The following is a 13934-nucleotide window of genomic DNA, read 5'->3' on the forward strand; positions in this document are numbered from 1 at the left end:
CACATTGGCCGTGAGAGTCAAGATGAATATTGCGAGTTCTGTTTCTGGAGCTACAGATCTCCAAATGCAATAAATTTTATATGTACGTAAAGCCCCAGATCTCTACTTTCAGATTATAATAACTTCATTTCAAAAGCTTGTAAGTTTTATTTTATATAATTTTTGTAAGACAGACAGCTTTTCTGAAAATTTTACGATTTCAGCTTTACAAGTTTTTATGAAATCCCTAGCTGTTTTACCTATGTAATTCGATTTTAATACAGGTCTTTATCACATGACTTCAAAATTTATTTATATAATTAATTACGTTATCATTGCGACTCTAATAAGATTTAGCAGACATACCCTTGGATGCATACAGGGGAGGGTGTCACAAAAATCAATTAAACCCAATTAAAATCTAGAATTTTGATTTGACCCAGAAGACCTTTATTTAATTCAAATAAATCCTAAAAATACCAACCAAGAGTAATAAATAAGTGTAACAAAATAGGTGTTATCAGTTACTGCGTCATTGAGTACAATACCCGTGAGGTAGACATGTTCTTTCTTTTATATACTAATGTACCTGGCCACAACGTAGTCTAAAAGAAAAAAGAAAAGCTTTCATGAACAAAACAAAGCCATGTGTTATTATTAATTTTACTTTCAAACATTATTTTTTCAAGCATATGTTGGTTTGAATGTTGTTCTTTGATTTGTTTGGCTATTGTAGGAAGTTAGGCTTCCTAAAAAGGTGGGTCATGAGTGATTATTAGACCGATACACACTCACAGTCAGCATGTTTGATGACTTTGACAGGTTTATTAAAGTTCCAGATGAGTGGGCTCTTTGATACGAACCCAAGCATGGAAGGTTATGATCATTAAGTGAATATAACTCAGGAACTAGAGGCGAGGATGAGGCCTGGGTGGCTGAATGATGATCATCAGTGAGCATAACTCAGGAACCAGAGGCAATGCTTATAAGAAGACAAGCATTAAGGAAGAGGATGAGGCCTGTGTGGCTGAGTGACCATGTGACTCATGCATGGAGAAACTGAAGTCTAGATATGTGGAACCTGAAGACCCACGTGGATTAGATACACACTTACAACACTTGTTGGGCTTATTATGAGGACCCAATACCTTTATTATAGGACTGAACATAATGAATGATAAATGGGAGGAAAGTGGTATTTTCTTTTTTTATATCAAAATACTGGATAATTGATTTCAATTCTCTCTCTTTAAATTCTGGAGTTTACGACATCCTCGAATTGCCACCATTACAGTAATATTTAGTGTTTTTATATTCCAATTGCTATATTTTTTGTGCTTTCATTGAGAGAAAATTCCGATAACAATTCCGACATCCTTGAATCAGTTGACTCACCATGAGCAAAAAATTATCATTCAAGGAGAAACTATGTGGCTATGTGACTATATGACTCATGCAAGGAGAAACTGAAGTCTAGACATGTTGAACCTGAATGAATGACCCACGTGGAATGCATACACACTTACGACAGTTGTTGCGCTTATTATGAGGGCCCAATACCTTTTATTATAAGACTGAGCAGAATGAATGATAAATGGGAGGGAAGTGATATTTTCTTTTTATCAAAATACTGTATAATTGATTTCAATTCTCTCTCTTTGTATTCTGGAGTTTACGGCATCCTCGAATTATCACCATTATAGTAATATTCAGTGTTTCTATATTCCAATTGCTATCATTTTTTGTGCTTTCATTAAGAGAAACTTCCGGTAATAATGGCGGAGGGAACTCGAAGCATAGTTAAGGCGGGAGCTATTGATGAGTGCTTGAATAGGTTGACTCACCACGAGCAACAATTTATCATTCAAGGAGTGACTATGTGGCTGAGTGACTATGTGACTCATGCAAGGAGAAACTGAAGTCTAGACATGTGGAACCTGAAGACCCACGTGGATTGCATACACACTTACAGCACTTGTTGCGCTTATTATGAGAGCCCAATACTTTTATTATAAGACTGAACAAAACGAATGATAAATGGAAGGGAAGTGGTATTTTCTTTTTTTTTATCAAAATATTGTATAATTGATTTCAATTCCCTCTCTTTGTATTCTAGAGTTTACGGCATCCTCGAATTGTCCTCGAACTGTCACAATAAGCTATGTGTTGACGATTGAGCCTATATTATATCGGAGTACGCTTACTACATTTAGGTCAAATAGAATAGGCCTGGTTTTGAAGAAAAAAACCTATTTAAAGAAAGCATGTGAAAGGGTTTTTTTTTTAAGTTCAAATGAAGTCTCTTTAAGTCAAGTCATTCCCATGTGAAAGGGTTTCTTTATGTGCCATGAAAGGTATTGAGGACACACCGTCATGCCTCGGAGTCGATTTCGAAGCCACTGGTCTCCCACTAGGCGATGATTTTGGCGTCATCAGGTACATAACTTTTATTTTTTATTTTTTTGTGTGTTTATTTTTCTCTTAGCAAAACGTACGAAGTTATGTTATTGATTTCGTTTTGATTTTTCACGGTATAGTGATGATGAAGATATTAACCAAGAGGATAATATGAAGTTGGAGTCTGATTTTTGTAACTTTGTAACGGTGGATAACCTCTCCGTTGATGCTCTTCAATGTGTCATTCATGGCATTTATAATCATCTTGGTGTTATCAAGGATGATGGCTTTTGGATGCCGGTTGATCCTGCCACTAAGATGCCTTTAGGTTACTGCGTCATTGTGTATAATACCCGTGAGGTAGACATGTTCTTTCTTTTATATATTAATGTACATGGCCACAACGTAGTCTAAAAGAAAAAAGAAAAGCTTTCATGAACAAAACAAAGCCATGTGTTATTATTAATTTTATTTTCAAACATTATTTTTTCAAGCATATGTTGGTTTGAATGTTGTTCTTTGATTTGTGTGGTTATTGTAGGAAGTTAGGCTTGCTAAAAGGGTGGGTCATGAGTGGTTATTGGACCGATACACACTTACGGTCAGCATGTTCAATGAATTTGAGAGGTTTATTAAAGTTCCAGACGAGTGGGCTCTTTGATACGAACCCAAGCATGGAGGGTTATGATCATGCAGTGAATATAACTCAGGAACTAGAGACGAGGATGAGGCCTGAGTGGCTGAATGACGATAATGCAGTGAATATAACTCAGGAACCAGAGGCAATGCTTATAACAAGACAAGGAGCAAGGAAGAGGATGAGGTATGGGTGGCTGAGTGATATGTGACTCATGCATGGAGAAACTGAAGTCTAGACATGTGGAACCTGAAGACCCACGTGGATTATATACACATTTACAACACTTTTTGGGCTTATTATGAGGGCTCAATACCTTTATTATAGGACTGAACAGAATGAATGATAAATGTGAGGGAAGTGGTATTTTCAATTTTTTTTATCAAAAGACTGGATAATTGATTTCAATTCTCTCTCTTTATATTCTGGAGTTAACGGCACCCTCGAATTGCCACCATTATAGTAATATTCAGTGTTTCTATATTCCAATTGCTATCATTTTTTACGCTTTCAATGAGAGAAACTTCCAATTATAATGGCAGGGGGAACTCGAAGCAGTGTTAAGACGGGAGCTATTGATAAGTGCTTGAATCGGTTGACTCACCACGAGCAACAATTTGATGCACTGGGGAATTAATTGAAGGACATGAATATGAAATTGACGTTGATGGAAGCAAAGATGGAACAAGGTGTCCAACACCGTATGAAATCTGAAAAATCATCAGGGAACAGGTTAGAAAATCTCTTTGGGAATAATCTGTTTAAATGCGGGAAAATTTCAATCCCTAGATTTGCTGGGGGAAATCCAGAACCATGAATCCATAAGGTTCAACAATTTTATGGGTTCAATGAATTGACTGATCAGGAGAAGTTTACTCGTACCTCTTTCCACATGGATAGAGTAGCAGAAGAGTGGTATCATTGGATGGATCAAAACGGAAGGCTATGAACATGAGGAAATTTTTTGGAGGCCATGCGATCCAGATTTGGTCCTTCAAAATACAGAGATCTAACAGGTGAGTTAATTCGTCTCTCTCAACAAGGTAGTGTAGCAGATTATCTACTGCAATTTGAGAAGCTGGCCAACTAGGTCATTGGTATTGATGATGTCATGTTGCAAAGTAATTTTGAATCTGGACTGAAGGCAGAAATTAGGAAGGAAATCAGGATGCACTTACCTGAAACATTAGAGCAAGTAATAGATTTAGCAAAAAAAGTGGACGATAAATTGAATGATCGTACCAATTCAAAATCATTTTACCTGCGAGGAGGAGCCTCTAGTAACCCATCTGGAATACTACCAACTCCTACTAAGGTAGTGACTGCTAATGCATATTATCTGCTACAAGTAATAGTGCCGGGGCAAGAAAGGTTAGTCTAGGAAGTTACCACAGTGGAGCCCCAGATACTGTCAATACTTGATGAATTCCTACATGTCTTTGAAGTACCAACTCAATTACCTCCAATTAGAGAGGCAGATCATCAGATACACTTGGAGACAGGAACACAAGCAATTAATGTCAGGCCATATCGTTATCCTTACTTCCAGAAAACAAAAATAGAAAGAATGGTTAAAGAAATGTTTGAATCAGAAGTGATTTGAACTAGTCTCAGCCCATTCTCTTCCCCTGTATCGTTAGTCTAAAAAAAGATGGTACGTGGAGATTTTGTATAGATTACAGGGCCTTGAACCAGGTCACAATTCCCAACAGGTTTCTTATTCTAACAGTGGATGAAATGTTGGCTGAGTTATCTGAAGCAACTGTGTTCTCCAAGATGGATTTGAGATCAGGGTATCACCAAATGGGATAAGACACCCCAGGACATATATAAGACAGCCTTCTGTACACATGAAGGGTACTATGAATTCGTGGTCATGCTTTTGGGCTGACTAATGCACTAGCTATGTTTCAGGGGTTTTATGAATTCTGTACTTAAGAAATTTTTGCGAAAGTTTTTTATTGTCTTCTTCGATGACATTTTAGTATACAACAAAGACATTTACGATCATATGATGCATTTAAGAATGGTGCTGGAATGTCAACAGAAGAATTGACTATTTGCTAAAATGTCTAAATGTTCTTTTGCTCACAGGGAGGTGGAGTACCTCAGACATGTGGTAGATGCTAATGGGGTTAGGCCTGATATGGACAAGATCAAGGCCATTCTTGAGTGGCAAAGACCTACTACAGTTAAATAGTTACGCAGGTTTCTGGGGTTAGCAGGGTACTATCGCAAATTTGTAAGGGATTTTTCCCAAATAGCTGCTCCTCTGACAACATTACTACAGAAAGATGCCTTCAAATGGGGAGATGCAGCAGAGCAAGCTATGTGCAAATTAAAGGTAGCTCTTTCCAACCATCCAGTACTAGCTCTACCCAACTTTGGGGAACCATTCATGTTAACCACTAACGCATCAGGAGTGGGGATAGGAGTTATGCTAAGCCAGGAGAATCGTCCCATAGCCTTCTTCAGCCGTAAATTATCCAACAAAATGCAACAAGCTTCAACTTATGTCCGAGAATTATTTGGGATCACTGAAGGAATGACAAAGTTTAGACAATATTTACTGGGAAACAAATTCACCATCAGAACAGATCAAAAAAGTATTAAAGAGTTAATGGAAAAGATCATACAAACCCCAGAACAGCAACGATTCTTGGTGAAGTTGCTAGGCTATGATTATAATATTGAGTACCATGCAGGAGCCATAAATAAGGTGGCTGATGCTCTTTCTAGAGTGCATGAAAGGGGGAAATAAGGAGATTGATTTGGGTACAATGATGATAATGACTCAAGTTGTCAAACCTCTACTGGATGCTATAAAAGAAGAAGTTAAGAGTAGCAATGAGTTAATTGCATTGGTTAAAAAAATTGAAGAACAGCAAGCAGGGTATGAGCATTATTTCATTCGAGAAGGGCTAATATTTTTTAAAAATCACATTGTCTTACCCCAAAATTCTGAGGTAAAAATAGCCCTTATGCATGAGTTTCACTCCACAGTGGTAGGAGGCCATAAGGGGGGTCCGCAAAACACTGCAGAGAATTGCTACACATTATTATTGGCCAACTATGAAATATGACCTCCAAGAATTTGTTCCTTCTTGTCCTATATGCCAGGCTACCAAATATCAGCCTCTATTACCAGTAGGATTATTGCATCCCTTAACCATTCCTAAGGCTGTTTTGGAAGACTTAACCATGGATTTCATCATTGGTTTACCAAACTCAGAAGGAAAAACTACTATCATGGTTGTGGTGGATTAGCTTTCCAAATATGCTCATTTCTCTACTTTACTAGGTAACTTCACAGCCACCAAAGTTGCTTCAGTCTTTGTATCTGATATCTGCAAGCATCATAGAATACCCAAATCTATCGTGTTTGATCATGATCGCATCTTCATCAGCAAATTTTGGACTAAGTTATCTCGTTTGAGTGGCACCAAACTCCACTTCAGTACTGCATACTACCCTCAATGCGATGGCCAAACAAAAGTAACTAATAGGGGATTAGAACAATATCTCCGTTGTTATACGATGGAAAATCTACGTACATGGGTTCAGTTCTTACCTTGGGCTGAGCTTTCGTACAATTCCTTATTCCATTCGTCTATTGGCACATCCCTTTTTCAGATTTTGTACAGTTGTCCTCCCGGTGTTCACCCTTACGAGGGGACTTCTTCACCATCTTCGTACAATTGGAGTTTTCGTTGTTGATGCAAAGGGATTCGATTCTTCGTCATCTTCGTGATACCCTACATCGCACCAAACAACGTATGAAAAATCAAGCTGATAAACATCTCTGAGACATTCAATTTGTTGTGGGAGATAAGGTGTTGGTAAAGTTGCAACCTTACCGGCAAACCTCTGTGCGAAATCAACGTTTTTCCAAACTCCGTCGCCGATACTATGGTTCCCTTCACGGTGACTGACCGGATTGGAGCTGTGGCTTATCGTTTGGACCTTCCTCTCGATTCTCGAATCCATATCAGGTCTTCCATGTCTCTCTGCTCAAACCCTTTCGTCAGAAATTGTCTTTTAACCCCCACTTTGTTACCAGATGCGCTTTGGGATGGTCACCATGTTGTGTCCCCACTAGCTATTCTGTGTTCACAATCCATTTTTGATGGTAAAACTTCTGACTTGCAGGTTTTGGTACAATGGGAGAGGTTGCCTATGGAGGATGCCTCGTGGATTTCAGCAGACTAACTGGTTCATGCGTATCCAGGCTTCGATCTTGAGGGCAAGATCATTTCTTTATACGAACCCAAACATGGAGGATTATGATCATGCAGTGAATATAACTTAGGAACCAGAGGCAATGCTTATAAGAAGACAAGCAGTAAGGAAGAGGATGAGGCCTGTGTGGCTGAGTGACCATGTGACTCATGCATGGAGAAACTGAAGTCTAGACATGTGGAACCTGAAGACCCACGTGAATTGCATACACACTTACAACACTTATTGGGCTTATTATGAGGGCCCAATACCTTTATTATAGGATTGAGTAGAATGAATGATAAATGGGAGAGAAGTGGTATTTTCTTCTTCTTTTTTATCAAAATACTAGATAATTAAATTCAATTCTCTCTCTTTGTATTCTGGAGTTTACGATCGTCGAATTGCCGCCATTATAGTATTATTTAGTGTTTCTATATTCCAATTGCTACCACTCTTCCTGAAACTGAGTCATATACTCTAGGGAAATACTTTTTATGTTGTAGGAAAATATTCACCTCATGTTATAGAAACAAAATTACAAATGGGACCCACATGTAAGAGGAGAGAGAAAAAAGAGTGATGAGATCCACCTTTTTGTGTGTGTAAGAAAGTTGTTTATCTCATGTAAAATGAGATAAATATAACCCAATATTTGTATATGCAAACACATATACTTATTCTCAACTCTTTAACTTTAGTATAGACAACTATGCTTCGATTTTAAGATTATTATATTTCTTACTGTATGTTGCAGCCATGGCAAAGAGCTATGCTTAGTTTTGTTTCAGTCAAAATTTGTGGCCATTTGATGTTACAATATTAGGATTATTTGAGGCATTTTGTTAGCTTTACATCCAAAATATGTTTTGAAATATATAGGCACTGGGTCACTTCGATTTGGTTTTGGTTATATTTTCCTATTATAAAATTATCTAGATTAAAGTAATTTCAGGTTTTCTCATGGACCACGCTTCTATGTAAATTGTGAATATGATTGCATTTCTTGTTGGATAGCTTGAGGTTTGAGCAATGAGTGCACGTCTTTCTTTATGATTTATGATTTAGTACCTTTTGTTCTGTGGCCTCTTAGCTTTTTAATATTTCTGATGCTCTTTGGTCTTGATATCTTATGCAGGAAAACCTTCAGTATTGGCTCACTGATGCAGAGGCCAGAGACCATTTTGTGATTCGTGCTGGTTCAGATACTGAGGTTTTGTGGAACGATGCAACGCATTTAAAGCTTGATCCTGTTTATAAGCGTACCGTTAGTGGACTTTGTAATTCAAAATCTTGTATTATTTGATATTTATTAGTGCCCTTTCACTATCAATCTCTTTCTCCCTTTACATGTTTGTGTATTGCTGTTGACCTGCGTGTTCACATATTTTCTTAATTACAGTTTTGGACTGAGAGTTTTGTGCAATGGTCCCCTCTGGGCACATACTTGGCAACAGCTCACAGGAAGGGGGCAGTAGTCTGGGGAGGTGCTTCGACCTTCCATTATCTCATGCATTATAAACTTCCTCAGGTTTTTCTTTGAGTTTCATTTTGTATTGTTATTTGGCTCTTTGACCTGGAATTTCTCTTATTGTTATACTTAAGGTTATTCACATAAATATAAACTACAGGTAAAACTTAATGATTTTTCACCTGGTGAGAAGTATTTGGTAACTTATAGCAGGCGTGAACCAAGCAATCCTCGAGATGTTAATGTGAGTGCTTTCTTACATGTTTATTGTTTTACTCTGAACTATTTTTAGATACTGTTCCTAACACCAACTTTCTTCTTGTAGAGGGTTGTGATGAAGATATTTAATGTGAGGACTAGTAAAGTGATGAGAAATTTTGAAGGAAGTGTTGATGATTTTGCTATTGGAGGTACTGGGGGAGTGACTGGTGTGGTGCAAGGAAGACGACAATAAAGGAGCCGAGAACGGCGAAAAAATGGAAGGTGCATTTGAAGAAAATGATGTGGTCTTGAAGAGAAAAGGAGGTTTTGCTGGCAATACCAATGATGCAGAAATTGGGATTAGACAAGGAAATAAAATTGTGAAAGCAACTGATGAAGTGGCGAATGAAACTAAGAAGAATTTGGGTGACGAGAAACTTGCAGGTGAAGAAGATACAGCGAACGGAAACAAGGAAAGTCCTGCTAATGAAACTGAAAATATCAAATTGAAGAAGCCGCCGGATAAAATAAAATATGTTCAGAAAAATAATTGTAGGGGAGATATTTTTTTTGAGTTAATAATATGTGGAAGGATTTTCTAATGGCCTTCATAACAAAATACTTACCTGGACGTTTTGATCTGATTAATGAAGAAGATGAAATCTTCAATGATGATGATGAAGATGAGGAGAATGATGCGGATGAAGAAGAGACCGAGATGGTGAAATCCAAGGTTGCCAACGGCAATGCATCCGCGGAGGAGATTGACGTGTCAGAACGCGTAAGAAACGACTCAGAGAAGAAGACGATGGAGATGATAGCGGCCAAGGGAGCCGAGATAGAAGATGAGGAGAACAAGGGAGCCGAGATAGAAGATGAGGAGAACGAAGGAGCTGAGATAGAAGATGAGGAGAACGAAGGAGCCGAGATCGAAGCGGAGAAGGACGGGAACGACGAGTCCATTGTCGAGGTAGAAGAATTCGCGAAACCTGAGTGTCTGGAGACAGAGTCGAAAATCGGAAAGGAGATTGAGAAGCCGAGGTGCTTGATGGAGACCGACATGGAGGAGGCCGCGAATCCGAGTTCCGTGTTGATAACCGGGTTGGGTAAATCACCGAGTTCATGTTTTGGAGAAGAGCTCGACCCCGGCGTGATGAGGTTGATGTCGGAGACCGGCATAGGCGCGGTTCGGGTTGGAAGTCAGAAGTCGGAGACTGCATTGAATTTATGGTGGAAGTGGAAGATGTCGACACCACCGAAAAGAGACCATTTCCCTGGAGGACGGTGGTCTGAGATTCCATTGATGAGGTGCGTGGAAGCTGTTCTCGATGAAGAAGAACCCGGCGATGAAGAAACTGAGAGCGGAAAAATGGAAGGTGTGATTGTGGATAGGGAACCCGGCGATAAGGAGCCTAGAGTTACTTTTATGGCGGAATCATTTTGGCTCAAGCGTAAACCAGAAGAAGATCGTGGGGCGGAATCAGAAAATGATGCGTTGAGTTATTTGCTTGATGATGGGAATCAACGGTCCTCAATGAGTGATGGGGTTACTGTGGTTGAAGAGGCCCAACGTGCTATTAATGTAGCACATGTTGAATCTGAAATTATTAAAATTGGCATAGGTGTTGTAAAACTAATGGGACGTAATAGTGATACAGATATTGATCAGTATGATGACTTGTGTGATGATCATACGTGTAAGAATGGATGTGGAAGTATATCGGAGGATGAGGTCGACGGAGAAAAATTCAAGATTGTCTATCTTCCACCAATGAAGGAACCGCCGGACAAAAAAAAAATTTGAAGAAAGGAGTGCAACATGGAAGCAGCGCGAGAAAAAATCAACCGGTGGAAAATTCAGAAAAGAAGAATTAAAATTTAAGGAAGAGTTTTGTTGGGTTAAATTTTAATGAGATAAATATAGAAAATAGAAAATAGAAATGTGAAGAGTTTTCCGGTGAAGAGTCATGTCCTTAGGTTTGTGTTTGTGGACATTAATGAGTCAGTTATGTCAGTTAGAATATTGATGAGTCAGTTATGTCAGTTAGAATATTAATGAGTCAGTTATGTCAGTTATAAAGTAATGAGGTGTTATGTGTGGAGTTATGTTGGTCAGTTTTATAGCTTATAAATAGCCTTTGATAGTTTGTATGAAATGTAGATCAAGTAGATCAAGAGAAAAAGAGAAAGAGCAAGAAAGCAAGAATAGAAAAGAAAAGTTTTTTTGTAGATACACAAGTCTGGTTGTCTCTTGCATCTGTGTGGATATTCAATTCTAACAGTCCTGGCCTGTTTTCAGGTACAAATCTCTTTTTCCTTTAAATATTTTTATATCTAGCTTAAATTTAAGAATTTTAACATCTGTCATGGGCCTAATGCAGTAGTTCATTCATGTTATTTATCTTTGAAGATGCAGTGGTGGAAGATATGATAAGTACTTTGCAAGGATGCGAAAAAATGCACTGTCTGTGTATGAGACAGAGAGAGACCTTTTCTCTGATTGACAAGAAGTCCTTGAAGGTTGAAAATATAATGGATTTCAGCTGGTCTCCAACTGATCCAATTATTTCCCTCTTTGTTCCTAAGATGGGGGGTGGTAACCAGCCTGCTAGGGTAGGTTCATGTTTTTCTTGCCTTCTATGGTCATGGATTGAAGTTTTGTTTTACTTGGGTATTTTAATTAATGTATTTTTTATTGATTGTTTTACATTTATGTTTGTTGTAATTTGGGAAATTTGTTTCACAAACAGTAACGCAAGAAGCATAGCAAGAAAGAATAAAGAAAGCATAAAGAAAGGAGACACCAGTATTTTACAGGTTCAGAAACTCGGTGTTAGTGAGTTTCCTACGTCCTGGGGCCTAAGGAGGGTTAAACGCCCTCTGAGATTTACTCTATATTCAAATCAAGTTCAGAACCAGAGTTTATAGTATACAATTTCAAATATACAAAATTAAAGCATGTGAAGAAACTAAACACGAAAACAAATCAACAAGAAATACAATCTTGAAAAACCACATCAAGATTACGAATCAGAACCAAATGGTTAAAGAGAACTTCCCAATCTTTGAGCCAGCAAAGGAACCGTAGTTCCTTTCACACGATCACCAAGCTGATCAACATCAGCTTCACAGATCTTCCTCACAAGGTTGAGCTTCCACCTTTCGACCGTCGATCAGAAAAGTACACCGATCAATAGAACCGTCTTGTTGAGATGAACAAGTTTCTCCAAATCACCATAGATCAAATCTCAATGTATCACTCATTATTCTCAGAATGAATGCACTCACAAACCCTAGCGAACAGTGTGTTCGAGAGAGTTGCTTTTTTGGGATGGTAGCCGAATCAGAAAAAATCACGTTATGGTCACTGTGAGCTCAGCTGAGGTTAAGTGCCTCACTTGCCATCACAAGGTAAAACGACAGCGTTTTAATTGTGTTGCAAAGTGGGCCTTATCCTTTCAATTGGGCCAGCAACATAAGCAACAAATACTGAAGGAGCCCAATAGCAGATAAAAGAGATTAACACATCTATGTTTATGAAATACATATAACAAAACTCCACCTATTTCTAAACATACAACCGAATAAGAGCAGTCCAGATTTGGTGTAGGCATTTAACCCATAGGCCCATATGCAATGCATGATCATGGTGATTCAATTTTTAGCAAACCTAGAGCATCTCTAAATTTGCTAACAGGTACAGGTTTCGTAAAAATATCAGCAGGGTTTAATAATGCCAGAAATCTTTTCAACAGAAACTTGTTCACTAGCTATTATCTCCCTAATAAAATGAAGCCTAACATCTATATGTTTTGTTCTTTCATGAAATGCAGAATTTTTAGAAAGATGGATAGCACTTTGTGAGTCACAATTTACCTTTGGTGGGTTCTTACCTAAACCCAACTCACACACTATACCTTTTAACCATATGGCTTCCTTGACAGCTTCAGTCAATGCCACATATTCAGCTTCTGTTGTTGACAATGCAACTATGTGCTGGAGATTGCATTTCCAGCTCACCACATTACCTCCCACAGTAAACACAAAACCAGTTAGTGATCTACGTTTATCAAGATCAGCAGCATAATCAGAATCACAATATCCAACAATATTAAAATCATTAGAATCAAGTGCAGAAAAATTTAAACAGCAATTAATAGATCCATTTAAGTATCTAAGTAACCATTTAACTGCACTCCAGTGCTCTTTGCAAGGTTTACTCATAAACCTGTTTATCATGCTAACTCCATATGCTATATATGGCCTTGTGCCAATCATAGCATACATTAAGCAGCCAACAACATTAGAATAGGGAACAGATGACATATACTGTGACTCTTCAGGAGATAATTCTCCTGAAACAGCTTTCAGCCTAAAATGAGCACCTAATGGAGTGCTAACAGGCTTGGACTGATGGTGGCGGTGAGGGCTATGGAGTTGCTGGCCGATGGTGAATGGAGGGCCACAGTGGTTGAAGTGGTGGACCGGTGTGTTGTGAGAAGGAGAGAGTTGGAATGAGAGAAAGAGAGAGGGAGAGAGGAGGAGGCTGACGGCTGTAAAGAGTGAGGGGGAAGGGATTTAGGGTTTTAAAATTTAAATTATGACTTTTAACCTGGCGCTCTCAGCGTGGATCTCACGTTGTGAGCGCGGACCTTACTGCCCCTTTCCGCTTGATGGCGCCCTAAGAGTGGGATTTCACGCTGTTGGCGTGACACTTTCATGGGATTCCAACGCTGACAGCGTGGTTCTCACGCTGTGAGCGTGGAACTCACTGTCAATTTTTTCTTTCTGGCGCTGAGAGCGTCCCATCCACGCTATTAGCGTGGTTTCCTTCACGATTTCCTCACACTTTCAGCGTCAGGCTGACGTTGTTAGCGTGAGACTCACTGTCTCATTTTTTTCTTTCTGGCGCTACTAGCGTGGATCTGACGCTAGTAGTGCCAGTTCTTAGACTGTTTTCCCTTTAATCACGCAGATCCCCAAATTTTTGAATTTTTTTCTCTAACTTAAAAGAAAAAATTAAAACAAGAA

The 13934-nt window shown here is 38.6% G+C and overlaps 1 pseudogene; it reads left to right on the forward strand.

Annotated features, from left to right (window-relative positions):
- The first annotated feature begins 1754 nt into the window (after positions 1–1754).
- Positions 1755–12615, forward strand: LOC133295707 (eukaryotic translation initiation factor 3 subunit B-like; annotated as a pseudogene).
- Positions 12616–13934: the final 1319 nt, after the last annotated feature.

This window comes from Gastrolobium bilobum, unplaced genomic scaffold, assembly GCF_033153095.1.
Source record: "Gastrolobium bilobum isolate Gb01-03AN ecotype WA unplaced genomic scaffold, APGP_CSIRO_Gbil_v1 utg59345, whole genome shotgun sequence".
Taxonomy (NCBI): domain Eukaryota; kingdom Viridiplantae; phylum Streptophyta; class Magnoliopsida; order Fabales; family Fabaceae; genus Gastrolobium; species Gastrolobium bilobum.